A 6,249-nucleotide genomic window follows, 5' to 3' on the forward strand; every position below is an offset into this window, starting at 1 on the left:
CTGGAGCAGTGTTGTGCAGCAGAAATCTAAAGCAAGCCACACATGTGAGCACACATGTAACTTGAAATTTTCCAGGAGCCACATTTCTGAAAGTTAAAAGAAGCTGGTGAAATTAATGTTAACAATACTTAACCTAGGATATCAAAAATATTAACATTTTAACATGTAATCCATATACAAATTATTAATGAGATACTTTACATTCTTTTCTTTGAGGTAAATCTTGAAAATTGAGTGTGTATTATATAATTACAGCACATCACATTTTGGACCATATTGTGCACATTTCAAGCGCAGAATAAGAATAGCCACAGGTGGCTAGTGACTACCGTACTGGGCACCATAATCCTAGAGAAAACTCTTGCATGAGTTTCCCAAGAGACAGCCTGACCATCCCAACATTAAGGCATATTGCTTCCACACAAACAGAAAAGGATTGCCTCTGGTTGGTTGCAAGTATTTCTCATCCATCTTCTTCAAACCAAATACTCCTTGTTTACAATGAACTTCAATTAAATTTATTTATTTATTTTTGAAACAGAGTCTCACTCCATCACCCAAGCTGGAGTGCAGGGGCACAACCTCAGTTCACTGCAACCTCCGCCTCCTGGGTTCAAGCAATCCTCCTGCCTCAGCCTCCTGAGTAGCTGGGACTACAGGTAAGCACTGCCATACCTGGGTAATTTTTGTGTTTGTTTTGTCTTTTTAGTAGAGACAGGGTTTTGCCATGTTGGCCAGGCTAGTCTCGAACTTCTGACCTCAGGTGATCCACCCACCTCAGCCTCCCAAAGTGCTGGGATTACAGGAGTGAACCAAGGTGCCTGGCCTACAATGAAATTTTAATGAAAGATTTAGGAAACTGCACCAGTTACAGAGTTGGGTGGGAGGAAACTGAAAAAGGTAAGTTTGGGTTCAGTTACTGTGTTCTCTCACTCCTCACAGAGAAGTCCCTGTATGATCTGTCATTCTCTGCCTGCTCCCTTTTCTAACAGTCTTTTATTATTATTATTATTGTACTTTAAGTTTTAGGGTACATGTGCACAACGTGCAGGTTAGTTACATATGCATACATGTGCCATGTTGGTGTGCTGCATCCAGTAACTCGTCATTTAACATTAGGTATATCTCCAAATGCTATCCCTCCCCCCTCCCCCCACCCCACAACAGGCCCCAGTGTGTGATGTTCCCCTTCCTGTGTCCATGTGTTCTCATTTTTAACAGTCTTTTTAATTAAGTATTTTCATTCTATCATTTGCGCCTTTTTCTCTGCTCCTCTCCCACAACATACTCCTGTGGCCAAGCTACTTCTTCCTAATAAGTCTCAGGCCTCTGGCCCCTTCTGTGTTTTGCAAGCTCCACAACCTCTGTTAATTATTGCATATCAGTGATTATTTTCCTGACTATAGGAGTAGCAGGTGTGTGTTAGTCTGTTCTCATGCTGCTAATAAAGACATACCTGAGATTGTGTGATTTAGAAAGAAAAAGAGGTTTAATGGACTCATAGTTCCATATGACTGGGGAGGCTTCACAGTCATGGCAGAAGGTAAAGGAAGAGCAAAGTCACATCTTACATGGTCACAAGCAAGAGAGCCTGTACAGGGGAGTTGCCCTTTATGAAACCATCAGATCTCATAAGACTTACTCACCATCATGAGAACAGCATGGGAAAAACTGGCCCCCATGATTCAATTACCTTCCACTGGGTCCCTCCCACAACATGTGGGGATTATGGGAGCTGCAATTCAAGATGAGGATTTGGGTGGGGACACAGTCAAACCATATCAAGGTGAGAGAGCAAGTTCTGGTCTTGGTGGAAGCAAAGCTTTGGCCCCTTCCTTCCATGAATTCTCATTCTCAAAGCTGCATTGTGCATAGTCTTTAATATATGCAGTGATCGCCATTTCACTCATGCTTTTGGAAATGAACCACTCCATTCCCTGAAGGCTAGGGGAAGGTCTTACCAAATTCCGTCTTGGATTTTAAAGAATTCATTTGGAGTAAAGAAAGGTGAAAATTAGGAAAGAACAACAACAAAAAGAACCAATTTTAAAGAGAGAGAAAATACAACTTTTTAAGCTTTATTTTGGGTTAAGATTATAGCTGCAGGGAATGATAATTGAGTAGATATTAATGTGCAAAGTGCTGTCTAAATAATTATGGCTGGCAATAGTATTCAATTATCATTTTTGAAGATAGAAAACATTTAGAGATGGTCAGGTTAATAGGGAGCTAATTCCAGAAGGCAAGCATTTTAGAGTGTTGGTGGGAAAGTTGCCACATTAGAGACTAATTTATTTTAAGTACAAATCAATAACCAGTTTACAGGATAAAGTGAAGGTATTTTGTAAAGTGTAAAAAATGATGCTGTTGTAAGAGATTAACTTTATTACTAGATGAGATGTGGCAAGTTTTACAGAGAGAAATGCCACCTGTTCTACCCAATACCCTATATTCTTCCCTTATTCTACCGATCTACTTTCCTTTTCTTACCCCAGCTACTCCAAAGAAAGAAAAGTGGCCAGTTTGGTCAGATATCAAGACCTCTACAGGAGTACGGTGGGCAAGTGGAGGGATCAGCGCCACCAAGTGTCAGAAAAGCTATTTTGCTTTCTACCTCCCTCTGTCAAAATCACCAGTGCAAGACTTGCCTCTTGGGGCTAGGACAGCTGGCATCTCTCCAGTGGGGCACAGGTATATTAGGGGCTCAGTACCCATTCAGTCCCAGCCAGCCCTCTTCCCTCTGACCCGGCCGAAAGCCCACTTCCCTCCTACTTGCAAGAGTGGCTTATTAAGGGTCCCAAGATTTGAAAACAGGAAGAATGCAGGAGCCATTTATACCTCAGTCTTGAGCTTTGTTCTCCAATTCAGGGAGAACCTGAAGCTCTGTTTTAATTTTTTTTTTTTTGGTTCAAAGAGGGAAGTGGGGAGGTGGGGGGGAATGGTGAGAATACAGGATGCCTGTTCCACTTTCAATAAGCAATATAATATTTTTTCTATTTTGTTATTGTTCTTTATATGTGTTATTCTCTTTGCAAAAAAAAAAAAAAACTGCAGAGAACAGGGCAAGTAGTAGACATCAGCCAACAAAATCCAATTTTTATCCCAATATCCCACATTATTCTCCATCCCCAAGAAATTTGGCTAGTGTCTGTGTGAGATTTAAAAATATACAACACTCAATTAAATTTGAATTTCAGATAAACAATTGGCATTTTTTAGTATAAGTATGTCCCAAATATTGCATGACACATATTTATACTAAATTTTTGTTATTTGTCTGAACTTCAAATTTAATTTGGTTTCCTCTACTTTTATTTGTTAAATCTGGCAATCCTTTATCTATGTTTTGATTCTCCCCAGAAGTAGTTAGTGCAATGTCTAAGAAAGAACAAGGAGACTGGAGCCGTACAGACCTGGGTTTGAATACGTGCTCTGTCACTCATCAGCTGTCAGATCTTGGGGAATATGTGTCACCAAAGTCAGTTCAGCTTCCTCACCTGAAAAAACAAAGATAACAATGGTGCCGAGTTTATGGAGTTGTTGTAAAGACGAAATAAGTTGATGCATGTAAAGCACTTAAAACAGTGCTTGGTAGGTATGAAGTGTTCAGTAATATTTGTATTAAAAGGCTTTCTGGTATGGCAGCAAATATCATTCAATGGCAGTTCTTTGGTGCCCATCCTATGCTCCAATTTATAGATCAATTTCTATAAACCCAAAGTCTTCTTCACAGGGAATCTGATATGTTTACCCAGGCCCTTACACCTTTTCTAATGGAGCCTATCAGCCAATGAGTCTCTGAACTCTTTCGTAGTGAGAGAAGGACATCAAAATGCTCTGAGAGCAACATTCTTAAATCCTCTTATAAAAACAGGCGAAAACTAGCAAGAATGTTTCTATCCAGAAATATGTTAACCCCTTTTTCCTTTTGCTAGAAAAAGAAATGTCTACTGAAATTGTGACGAAACAGCTGGAGGGATGTAACACTGGAAGTTATATGAGCTAGTTCAAGAAAGGAACACAGGGAAAAGAACTTTACTGTTCATGAATTCTTTTCATTATTACAGAAATTATTAAAGTGTCTGGAAGCGCTCTCACCAAACCTAGCTGTTGTGTTTATGCCTCTAATAGTACTGGGATGGGCAATTCACTGTTTGTCCCCTTTGCTTTTTTTTTTTTAATAAAACTATTTTTATATCTGACTTGTGCGGTTATTTAGAAAATATAACAAAAACAAATAATATCTGCTCATGAGACTCTATTTCAAAGTACAATCTCTCATCACCTACTCTCACTCCCAATAAAGACACCATTAGTCAATTTTTTATATATCACTTTAGAAATTTCTGTGACTCCACAAGAATATATATAACACAGCCTTCAAAAACCACAGCAAGGTTTTACTCTACATAACTGTTGAACAACTTGCTTTTGTCATTTATCTTATTTGGAAACTTTTCCAAATCAATACGTATAGATTTTCCTCAATCTTTTATATAACCCTGTCTTCTATAGTGTAAATGTACCAAACTTAACTGCTCTACAAGAAGTGGTTATAGAAATACTGGTTTAGGAAAAGCTATGCTCTTTGGGGCATGCAGTCATTTATCTAATCTTGTAAGTACTTTAGTGGATTAAATTTTCCCTTATAGGTGAACGAAAATGAAAATACAGCATACAAAAATAGTATGCAGCGAAAGCGGTGCTCAGAAAAAAGATTATAAAATAATACTATAAACTATGCTATGCTAACAAATTAGACAAATAAGATGAAATAAGAGCATTCCTAGAAATGCTGAAACTGCTAAAACTGACTCAAGATAAAATGGAGAATCTGAATAGAACAATAACAATTAAAGAGACTGAGTTAGTAATTTTATAAAATCTTTCTAGACAGAAAAGTCCAGGACCAGATGGCTTCACTGGTGAATTCTACCAAATGTTTAAAGAGGAACTAACACCAGTCCTTCCAAAGTGTGAAAAAGGAGGAAATACTTCCTAACTCTTTCTATGAGGCCAATATTACGCTGATACCAAGAGAGGACAAAAACATCTCAAGAAAGAAAACCACAGACCTGTCTCCCTTATGAATACAGATGCAAAATCTTGAATAAAATGCTAGCAAACTGAATGCCAGCACCGAGCAGCATACAAAAATGATTGTGGTGTACAAAAAAGAATTCCTATTATAACTGAGATTTTGTTTTTATTTTTTGTAGAGACAGGGGGTCTCGCTATGTTGCTCAGGCTGGTCTTGAACTCCTGGCCTCAAGCAGTCCTCCTGCCTCGACCTCTAAAAGTGCTAGAATTATAGGCGTGAGCCACCTTGACTAGCCTGAGTGAGATTTATTTCAGGAATTTAAGGTTAGTACGAAGTATGAAAACTAATCAATGTAATACGACAAATTAACAGAATAAAGGACAAAAACAACATGATTATCTCATTAGATAATGAATGAACACATCTGTGAAAAATCCAGTTAATATCATATTTAATAGTGAAAGACTAAAAATGTTCTTCCTAAGATCAGGAGGAATAAAATAAGGATGTGTGCTCTCACCACTTCTATTCAACATTTTACTGGCAGTTCTAACCAGGAAAACAGTCAAGAAAAAGCAATAAAAAGCATCCAGATCGGTAAGGAAAAAGTAAAACTACATCGATTTGTACAAAACCCATAGAAAACTAGTAGAGCTAATAGACAAGTTTGAAGAATACAATAGCAGTATAAAAATCAATTATATTTCTGTACACTAGAAATGAACAATCAATAATGAAACTAAGAAAACAACTCCATTTATAATAACTAAAAAATAAAATACTTAGGAATAAATTTAACAAAGGAAATACAAGATTTGTTTACTGAATGACTAAATATCATTGAAAGAAATTAAAGAAAACCTAAATAAATGCAATGATAACCCATGCTCATGAATTGGAAGACTTAATATTATTCAGATAGCAATACTCCCCCATGTTGACCCGAAGATTCAATGCAATACCTGTCAAATTCTATTTTTTTTTCCAGAAATGAACAAGATAATTCTAATGTTCATGTAGAAATGCAAGAGCCAAAAATCTCCTGAAAAAGAATGAAATTTTTTCTTACTTCAAAACATGATACAAAGCTCAAGTATTACAAACAGTATGGAACTGATATAGGATAGGCATATAAATCAACCTAATAGATAGAACTGTGATTCTAGACATAAGCCATAAGCCAATATAACTATGGTCAATTGATGTTT

At 37.2% G+C, this 6,249-nt stretch overlaps 1 long non-coding RNA gene across 1 annotated transcript; it reads left to right on the forward strand.

Annotated features, from left to right (window-relative positions):
- Positions 1-249: 249 nt before the first annotated feature.
- Positions 250-4,199, forward strand: LOC129059633 (uncharacterized). Its single transcript, XR_008525651.2, has 3 exons — positions 250-659; positions 2,496-2,691; positions 3,936-4,199. It is a non-coding gene; the product is annotated as an uncharacterized LOC129059633 (long non-coding RNA).
- Positions 4,200-6,249: the final 2,050 nt, after the last annotated feature.

Source organism: Pongo abelii, chromosome 4, assembly GCF_028885655.2.
Source record: "Pongo abelii isolate AG06213 chromosome 4, NHGRI_mPonAbe1-v2.0_pri, whole genome shotgun sequence".
In the NCBI taxonomy this organism is placed as follows: Eukaryota; Metazoa; Chordata; class Mammalia; order Primates; family Hominidae; genus Pongo; species Pongo abelii.